The 10,000-nt window shown below is 32.3% G+C and overlaps 1 protein-coding gene across 1 annotated transcript in view; it reads left to right on the forward strand.

Annotated features, from left to right (window-relative positions):
* The window catches only part of LOC136845515 (multiple epidermal growth factor-like domains protein 10), a 29,553-nt gene that overhangs the window by 642 nt on the left and 18,911 nt on the right, over positions 1–10,000 (forward strand). The gene's annotated exons all lie outside the window — the stretch shown is intronic.

Consider the following 10,000-nt stretch of genomic DNA (forward strand, 5'->3'; position numbering starts at 1 on the left):
GGCAATGCCCGTCCATTTATTATTTATAAATTCCCCTTCGGTGATAATTTCATCGGGGATTTTATTGAGGCATTTAAAGTGTGGATTTGATATTATATATATAAATTATATATATATATATATATATGATTATATATATATATATATTATATATGTATTTTACATACATACATACATATATATATATATATATATATGTATGTTTATATATATATATATATATATATATATATATATATATATATATATATATATATATATATATATATATTTAATGTATATGTTTATATATATATATATATATATATATTATATATAATTTATATGTATGTATGTATATATATATATATATATATACATATATATATATATATCATATGTATATATGTACTTGTACATACATAGAAATATGTAATATATGTACATGTACATAACACACAGAAACCTAAAACCCAAGACTAAAGCCCAAGTAGCTAGCATGGCGACGACCTCCAACAACAAACCATTGTCAGTCGCGGTCTCCCCAATATCATCCATTCCTTTGGCAACACCGAGTTTCTAGTGAATCCTATTATACAAGCTTCTGATTTCGAGGGGGGAGGGGGTTGGAAAGGGAAGGGGGAGGGGTAGGGAGAGGAAGGGTAGAGGAAGGGGAAAGATACCCTAATGGCAGATGAGGAGACGAAGACGGACCATCAGAGAAGCTTCGGTAATGGATTTCGACCTGCCTGGAGAAGATGGCGTCTTCTATACCATTCTGCACGTGACAGCCATAATGTCCGGGGATTCAACGGCGTGGGATCATCGCTCTCATACTAATGAGTCGGCATAAATGATGCTTTTGACGCTCCTGGGAAATTATTTGAGGGGGAGGGTTGGGGAGAGGGGTTAGGAGTTATTTCGGGAGGGGAGGAAGTTGGGGGGGGGTGTTGTGGAAATGGCCAACCGAAATGATGCATTACGGCTGTGCCGCCCACGGCTGCTTGCAAAGGCTTGCAGGGATTTGGTTACTGACGAAGCAGCAATGTTATCAACAGTATTATGACTATAGTTTTAATGTGGTTATCATAAGTATTGTACCGTTATTAAAATTTTCCCTACTGTGTAATATCATTATTATTATTATTATTATTATTATTATTCCCTGCTATAGAGGATGGCTGCATTGGCCTTAAGAAAGGGTCTCCTTCCTTTCTTATTATTATTATTATTATTATTATTATTATTATTATTATTATTATTATTATTATTATTATTATTATTATTATTATTTATTCCTGTTAAAAAGGATTGCTGCATCGTGTGTAAGAGAGGGTCTACTTCCTTCCTATTATTATTATTATTATTAATACGATGAACTATTCATATGGAACAAGATCACAGAGGCCACTGACTTGAAATTCAAGCTTCCAAGGAATATGGGGTATCAAGTGTTCTGGAAAATCTATATGCGTCGTGAAGTAATATTTCTTAGTTCGCTTCAGATCATTTTTGGATAATTATTGTCCAGAAACTAAAAATATAAATTTAAATAACATTGCACTACTTATTCCAGTCGAATAAGAAAAATAACTAACTTGAAAAGTCAATAAAAACAACGAAATTGTTTTCCTATACGTCTTCAAATATATGCTAGATTTCGGCAAATTTTCGCCCATACACTAAAGCATATACGTAAATACACATTGCACTACCTATTAAAGTCGAATAAGATCTCTAACTAGCGTGAAAAGTTAATAAAATCCTTTGTCCTACATGTCTTCTCATCGCCCGCGTCTTCTATAATTTCTCACGGTCACCGGGAAAGACAGGCTTTTCGACCGTGCCGCTGTGGCGTAACTGGCATTCCATCAGTAGGGGTGCCCAGGTGGGGCCAAGAAATTTTTTTTTTTGGGGTCAAAGAAAATTACACGAAACTAATGTATCAGTTCTGTAATTGGTAAAATTTACTATTCTCGAAGTTATATATCCATGTGAATGAAGGAAAATAATAGTATTAGTAATTAGTAAACCTTTTTTTTGAAATTATACAGCTGAATTTTCAATTAATTTTCAACTTTTACTATTTGCAAGCGTATCAAGTACTGTAAGGGTTAAAGTTTAGCTACAAAGGGAATCGCCACTAACGTGCCATCGCCTCAGACTTTGCTAAGCACAAGAATCTGGATGAGCTGGTTGTCGGGCAGTTTGTTTCATAAATATCTCGGTTATTTAAGGCAAAAAAGGCTTCTTCCATTGCTGTGTTGGGCCAGGGTGCCTTTTATTCTCTGTGGAGAACTTTTTACTCTATGTGAATAACTTTTTAATCTATATGGAGAACTTTTCATGCTCAACAGAAACGTCCTCTTTGAAGGTAACTTTGCTAAGTTTTCGTACGTGCTGCTGAAGAACTTTATGAGGTAAATGTATCGTGGGTATTGTTCATATTATTGCTTGACTAATGAGATAAAACTGGGGAAATTCTTCATAACCAAATATTTAAGAGAGATACGCGTTGGAAAAATGATTATCACTTGACATAACCAAATATTCCCTAATGAGATAACTGCATTGGTGAAATTATTTATATTACTTGGCATAACCAAATATTTCCTAATGAGATAACTGTATTGGGATAAAATATTTATATTACTTGTCATAACCAAATATTCCCTAATGAGATAAATGTATTGGGTAAATTATTTATATCAGTTGACAACCTTTCTGATGCTTTATATTATTAGTCAAATATTCACTGCTTAATTTTTCCTTATTCAATATACGATTACTGTTTTTAGCTTATGCTGTTAAATTATTGATATTACTTGACATAACCGTCCTGATACTTTATAGTAGTGAAATATTCCCTGGTTACATTTATATTCTTGCTTTTCCAGTGATTTCTGTATATTCTGGTATAATTCCCATTACTGGATGTAATAAATTAATTATATTCATTATTAAGTGATAAACCATTCGAATTTCTTAGGTGAAATAAGCACAACAGCAAAAAAATCGTAATTTGTTTATAAAAAATTCTTACTCAAAGATTCCTGTGTATTCCGTTACGATTCCCTGATGTACAGAATTAATTGTTAGCAATATTCAGTGCTAAATCATTCATAGTTGTTTAGCAAAATAAGGAAAGTATTACAAAATCCTAAATGAGAAAGCCCGGTAGGGGGATACTACAGTCAGTGCACATCTAACGGTGCACTGTAGGCGTTACATATAGTATATTGGAAATACCCTTGCGGCCCCGTAACTGCAACTCCTTTCACTATAGCTCCTTTCATATTCTCTTTCTTCCAAGTTCCTTTCCACCATCTCGTAACAATTGTTTCAACATTATTCTCAGCGCTGAATGACCTCATAGGTCCCAGCGCTCGGGCCCCGGCCTAAAGTTCATATTTCCAATTCCAGTTCCATCAAATGAGAGCGATTTCACACACCTCCCCAGCATTCCCATTCGCTCACTCCGAGGAGGAAGAGGAAGACGATGATGAGATTTAATTCCACGGGCAGGAAAAAGAGATTGGCGAGCTGAAAATCTCATTTCAAACTCGAGACACGTATACCTTGATCTGCGAAGTATTATAAATCTTTGTTTTCCCCTGAAAGCTTGACGTCTGAAACCTAATAAAGAAGAGGAAGAAAAAAATGAGAGAGAATAACCTTCGCTTTCAGAAATCTAGATGACACTCGTAATGGAGAGGAGGTTTCGTGTTATTAGGTGTTAATGCTGTGTATGTATGTGTATATGTATATATATACAGTATATATATATATATATATATATATATATATATATATATATATATATATATATATATATATATATATATATATATATATATATATATATATATATATATATATATATATATATATGTATATATATTAAATATATATATACATATATATATATATATATATATAATGTTATATATATATATATATGTATATATTTCTACTTGGACGTTTAAAATATTTAGGCCCTGTGACAAGAAGATGCCTGTAAAATTCTCAATAGGTGTCAGAAGCACTAATCTTGATTCATTTATGTTTCCTAATATTCACAAGCGTGTGTATATATATATACATACATACATATATATATATATATATATATATATATATATATATATATATGTATATGTATATATATATATATATATATATATATATATATATATATATATATATATATATACATATACATACATACATACATACATACATACAAGCATGGGTACGATTCACCATAACTCACAAATATTACATAAAGTTTCCCGGACATGAAAGTTCTCTCCAAGTCCTCTCAACAATCGCACAGATGTCAAACTTTTTCTTGTTTTTCGCAGGTGTTCTGAGCTAATGACGTAATAGCTAAACATTTTTCATCCCTTCCCACAGGAATGTAGTTGGGTGATTACATTTATTCATTAGAAAAAGTGTATTCTATTAAGACCGTACGTAGAAAGTGGTTAAGACACTCATCCCACTGAAAAGTGGACCAGTGTTTGCCTCCAGAATCCATTGTGACTTTGAGGAAGTGAAGAGTGAAATAAGATATGCTATTTAGACTGTAGACACTGTAGTTAGTGGTTTGGGTAGTTTATACCAAAAAGTAATTTAATTTTGAAAATGCTTTATTTATTTTTAAAATGTTTAGTTTATATTTATATATATATATATATATATATATATATATATATATATATATATATATATATATATATATATATATATATATATATATATATATATATATATATATATATATATATATATATATATATATATATATATATATATATATATATATATATATATATATATATAGAGAGAGAGAGAGAGAGAGAGAGAGAGAGAGAGAGAGAGAGAGAGAGAGAGAGAAGTAAATATATTCATGCATTTATACACTGGTGTAAACTGCCGTTACAAACGTGCAGAGAGAGAGAGAGAGAGAGAGAGAGAGAGAGAGAGAGAGAGAGAGAGAGAGAGAGAGAGAGAGACCGTATTATCTCAGCTCATTATCTCTTGAGCTATCCAGGTAATTATAAAGGTTATCAAGTCCTTTAGCAGACGTTTAGTGTTGATATTTGTACCTACTCTCATCAACGTCTTACCCAAATGATTTTTGATAACAGCATGATATTGATATTATCTTGGTACCCTTTCCGTGAGGGCTCAATAATTACAATCGTTTTATTTACTTTTTTCGGGTCGGTTACATGAAAGTGGTGATATCGTCTAAACTAAACAGTTATAATGCTTAGCAAAGGATTTCAGCCAAAGGTTTTCATTGATAAGGAGTTTGTGTGAAAAAAAAATTACCTATTATTAATATTGTTTTCACCGCAAGTTTTCCTTGTAATATAATAATAAGCCTTCATTATTCAGATACTCAAATATTCCTCCATTTATGAACTTTTATCAAGTTAACTGTACGTGTTTGTGTGAAAATAACAGTCTATCATGAATATTATTTTTAGTGGAAAGTAAGTTTCGTAAAAGCCCTAATGTCAGATTTCTGAGTACGCGGTTTTTCCTGGTAATATAAAAACAGGCCTTGGATATTCAAACCCTCAAATAATCATTTATTTATGAAGTCTTAACAAATTGCTTCTAGTTCTTGCGCGGCGATTTCTCGATCCTGAGATTTCACAAGTGTTTCTCTGACTAAAATAAGGAGTTTGCAGGTACACCCACTTTTTAAAATTTATCTTTACGTTATCTCCTCTCCTCTTTTCCTATCCCTTCTTCATTTATTTTGTCTTACTGCAAAGCTTCTCGGAAAAATAATACCTAGTGCACTTGAAGGAGTTTCTCCAAATTTCACCTTTAGATCTCTGCACTTCATCTCATTTATTTTCTGGGTCTCTTTATATTTCTGTCCAACCCCTCCAACTCCCTCTTTTCACTGGTGTCTCATGTATGAAATAATAATAATAATAATAATAATAATAATAATAATAATAATAATAATAATAATAATAATCACGTGAGGCATTAAAATACCGAAAAAATCCACACCAACGAATGCGCTTGGTACTCCTTTCTTTTATTTATCCTGTGGCCTTAGATGAATATATTGTCACGCGCTGTATAGTGACATATAAGCATATATATATGTATATATATATATATATATATATATATATATATATATATATATATATATATATATATATATATATATATATATATAAATACTGTATATATACATATATATATATGTATGTATATATTTTTCAAATATATAAGTATATACGTATATACTTACATACACAAACACACACACACACACACACACACACACACATATATATATATATATATATATATATATATATATATATATATATATATATATATATATATATATATATATTTAAAAACATATTCACAATTATATCAGAGTGGATATTTCAGTAATAATAATAATAATAATAATAATAATAATAATAATAATAATAATAATAATAATAATATAACGACCTGAATTCCGGTACCAAAAGCGAGACTACGGAAAGAAAAAAAGGATTCAAATCAGGTCTCGAGATGTTGTGGGATGGGCCTTTCTGAGTACCTGGTGACGTGTTCACCCGTTATCGTCGTAATCTCAAAGTTTGAGCAGATAGCCCAGGCTCAATTTCCTCATAACGTGATTGTCTTGTAAACTTCCGAAATTACCGGAGGTTTTTTTTTTTTTTATTTTTAACCGTCGAGGCCTCAAAGTAATTTTACGTGGTTGATACTGCCGCCGCTGGGGGTGGGGAGGGGGGTGGGGGGGACCTGGTCTAGTGGTAGTATGGAGTTCGAGGACTCGCTGCTGTTTGTGTGTGAGTGTGATTTTGTCGGTTTTGTTGATGATCGTTGTATCGGTTTTATTTTCTGTTCCCTCACATTTATTTATTTATTTACTTATTTATTTATCACCTTTTCCTATTCCTTGTCTCTCCCTCTCACGCAGAGAGAGAGAGAGAGAGAGAGAGAGAGAGAGAGAGAGAGAGAGAGAGAGAGAGAGAATTCTCTGACTTCTCACACATGGTGAGGTAGGCATTACCTCAAAAAGGCCATTTCATAGTTATGATATAAGAATATACATTTTGACGAAGGAATCATGATTCTCTCTCTCTCTCTCTCTCTCTCTCTCTCTCTCTCTCTCTGTGCAGGCTGATTTCCCTTTGGAGACCTCTTGGGTGCATGGTCTGTTGACTCTGTACAAATGTTTTCAGCTGAAGATTTAAAGACAGAAAGAAAAAATGTCTTACGTTTTATTTATTTTTTTTTTTGTCTTCAAGAACAAAGGGTGTCCTTGGAGCACACTTGACTTAGAAGAGGCATGACAGATTTAGACATGAACATGCCTTTAGGGATAAGACCCCGGCAAAGGCAAAATAAAAATAAAAAATAAATAAATAAAAATGTGAACTGTATGGACCAAAAGTAGGTAACTCATTCCTTGGCTTTAATAGAATTAAGTAAAGAAGTAACATACGCTTTTTTCATGTCACAAATAGTCACTTCGAGTAGACCTTTATAAATCAGTCTTGCAAACCCTACAGTACTTTAAAGAAAACAATCTATGGTTCTGAGACGGCACTGGTTACTGCCTATATCCTGGTTATATTCTTGATTCGCGACCTAATTCATCCCAAAAAACAAATAAAGAAAGAAATAAAACGCTTTGCAGGGACACACCTAAAAAAGCAATTCATGTTAGTTTATTTATAAAATCACTGGTCTTCTTTTGATTTCCTAACTCATCCTCAGAATAGCGCAGAATGTCGTCTCTATTGCCGATAAAATATTGGCCAGATTTCACCCTAAGTCTAGACCAGAAAGAGCACAGCTCAACGCGGTAGATTTATCAGCAAAAACCAGCCCCCCCTCCTCAACCCAAAAGCCGTTTGTGCTTGTTCATAAAACAGATTCTGAACAAGACTCAGTTCGCCAGCAATTCAGACGCTTTAAACCACCGCACGGGAAAAGAGAAAAACCTTTGTTTTAAATCTAAAGTGAACGCCCCAGCGAGAGACGAAGATAAATAAAATGGGGTTGAAAACCGAGTTATTTTTGAGGGGGGCGAGGGAAGAGGCAAATGTAGAGCGTCCCATTTAAACAAGGGTAATGTAAACAATGCCACAGTGACTGCGGCTGCCGTTTTACGTCCTCGAACGCTGGGCTCTCAGGCCGTATTTATTGGCACTCCAATCATTTGTTTTATGGGTCCGTTCTTCTGGGATGAAATAAAAGTAGTGTAAGCCCTGGGTTCGTTCTTTGTGGCTTTTTACGGTTTTATCCTGGAATTATCGCTTTTAGTTTCTAGGTCTTGTGTTCAGTTGGATTTTTAAAATTTATTTAGTCTTTTTATCTTATAAAACTATTTGAGTTATGACCAGTACCGAATCTCGAAGCTTTGGTAGCATCTTTTTACAAACTTATTTCCTGTGTTTTTCTATAAAACAAATTAATTTGAGATCGCTAATGAGCCTCTTTTGATGACAACTAACAAAAATTAGAATATATATATATATATATATATATATATATATATATATATATATATATATATATATATATATATATATATATATATATATATATATATATATATATATATATATATATATATATATATATATATATATATATATATATGAACAAAGTTACAGCCACGAGGGAAATTGGAACACTGGAGATGCTAAGTACTTTCGTCTTATTACCAAGACATGGTCACAGCGACTAAAGATATACAGAGACAAGGTCTATATATATATATATATACATATATATATGGTGGGTGTAAGTCCTAAGGGAATACAAAAAGGTTGGGAGGTCACAGAACGGTCAGTGGATTAACATCGAAATCTACTTATTGGTAACCCTATTTATTCTATCTTTCAGTTTTTTCTGGAACATGTATTTTATTACAGGGTCAAAAGAAAATAACTCTTGACTTACATTAAAATTATTCTGCCAAGTCAACTGAATCAAAACAGATTCTAACAAGTTCCTGGAAATAGTTTCGTTACAACGTGACAATATTTGGCTCCGCGTCCAATGTGTTCTGTGGGACTTTTCACTTAAATGTAAAAATAGAGCATTATTAGTCTGACCTGTTCTCACTGAGTATTTGTGCTTTTTTATTCTGGTGTTCAATTCTTTACTGGTCTGACCTAAGTAAAATAAATCACCATCCATACATGGAATTTTGTATACAATATTGCTATCCTTCGGGGACTATTTTATATAAACATCTTTTTTATATTATCATATGTGAAGTATACATTTGTATTAAACAATTTTAAAAAAGGTTTTACAGCTTCAAATCCAATAAATTGTATACAAAATTCCATGTATGGATTGTGATTTATTTTACTTAGGTTAGACCAGTACAGAATTGAACACCAGAATAATACAACAAAAATACTCAGTAAGAACAGGCCAGACTAATAATGCTCTATTTTACATTTAAGTGAAAAGGCCCAAAGAACACATTAGACGCGAAGCCAAATATTGTCACGTTGTAACGAAAGTATTTCCAGAAACGTGTTAGAATCTGTTTCGATTCAGCTGACTTTGGCAAATCATTTTAATGTAAGTCAAGGATTAATTTCTTTTGACCCTGTAACATAACATATGTTCCAGAAGGAACTAAAAGATAGAGTACATAGGATTACCAACAAGTAGATTTCGATGTTAAATATCCTGTTGACGGTTCTGTGACCTCCCAACCTTTTTGTATTCCCTTAGGACTTATATCCACCACATATATAGGCCCTTGTCCCTGCATACCTTTAGTTGCTGTGACCACGTCTTAGTAATAAGACCAAAGTACTTAGTATCTCCAGCGTTTCAATTTTCCTTCGTGGCTGTAACTTTGTTCGTATAACCATCACGTTTTTAATTTTTCGTGATTTTCAAACATATATATATATAAATATATATATATGTGTGTGTGTGTGTGTGTATGTATGTATATATATATATATATATATATATATATATA

This window comes from Macrobrachium rosenbergii, chromosome 14 (genome assembly GCF_040412425.1).
Source record: "Macrobrachium rosenbergii isolate ZJJX-2024 chromosome 14, ASM4041242v1, whole genome shotgun sequence".
In the NCBI taxonomy this organism is placed as follows: Eukaryota; Metazoa; Arthropoda; class Malacostraca; order Decapoda; family Palaemonidae; genus Macrobrachium; species Macrobrachium rosenbergii.